Source organism: Gobio gobio (genome assembly GCF_949357685.1).
Source record: "Gobio gobio genome assembly, chromosome: 1".
Lineage (NCBI taxonomy): Eukaryota > Metazoa > Chordata > Actinopteri > Cypriniformes > Gobionidae > Gobio > Gobio gobio.
Genome location: NC_137097.1, coordinates 57243961 through 57245251, shown reverse-complemented (window position 1 = coordinate 57245251; position 1291 = coordinate 57243961).

Here is a 1291-nt window from a genome sequence, read left to right as displayed (position 1 = left end):
TTGAGCTTCAGCAAGAACCAATGAGGTTCATTCTTGTGTGTTATGCAGCACGTTTGAGCTTCTGCAAGAACCAATGAGGTTCCTTCTCGTGCTACTCAGCATGTTTGAGCTTCAGCAAGAACCAATGAGGTTCATTCTCGTGTTACTCAGCATGTTTGAGTTTCTGGAAGAACCAATGAGGTTCATTCTCGTGTTACGCAGCACGTTTGAGCTTCAGCAAGAACCAATGAGGTTCATTCTCGTGTTACGCAGTTTGAGCTTCAGCAAGAACCAATGAGGTTCATTCTCGTGTTACTCAGCACATTTGAGCTTCTACAAGAACCAATGAGGTTCATTCTCGTGTGTTACGCAGCACATTTGAGCTTCAGCAAGAACCAATGAGGTTCATTCTCGTGTTACTCAGCATGTTTGAGTTTCTGGAAGAACCAATGAGGTTCATTCTCGTGTTACTCAGCACATTTGAGCTTCAGCAAGAACCAATGAGGTTCATTCTCGTGTTACGCAGCACATTTGAGCTTCAGCAAGAACCAATGAGGTTCATTCTCGTGTTACTCAGCATGTTTGAATTTCTGGAAGAACCAATGAGGTTCATTCTCGTGTTACGCAGCACGTTTGAGCTTCAGCAAGAACCAATGAGGTTCATTCTCGTGTTACTCAGCATGTTTGAGCTTCAGCAAGAACCAATGAGGTTCATTCTCGTGTTACGCAGCACGTTTGAGCTTCTGCAAGAACCAATGAGGTTCCTTCTCGTGCTACTCAGCATGTTTGAGCTTCAGCAAGAACCAATGAGGTTCATTCTTGTGTGTTATGCAGCACGTTTGAGCTTCTGCAAGAACCAATGAGGTTCCTTCTCGTGCTACTCAGCATGTTTGAGCTTCAGCAAGAACCAATGAGGTTCATTCTCGTGTTACTCAGCATGTTTGAGTTTCTGGAAGAACCAATGAGGTTCATTCTCGTGTTACGCAGCACGTTTGAGCTTCAGCAAGAACCAATGAGGTTCATTCTCGTGTTACGCAGTTTGAGCTTCAGCAAGAACCAATGAGGTTCATTCTCGTGTTACTCAGCACGTTTGAGCTTCTGGAAGAACCAATGAGGTTCATTCTCGTGTTACGCAGCACGTTTGAGCTTCAGCAAGAACCAATGAGGTTCATTCTCGTGTTACGCAGCACGTTTGAGCTTCAGCAAGAACCAATGAGGTTCATTCTCGTGTTACGCAGCACGTTTGAGCTTCAGCAAGAACCAATGAGGTTCATTCTCGTGTTACGCAGCACGTTTGAGCTTCAGCAAGTAC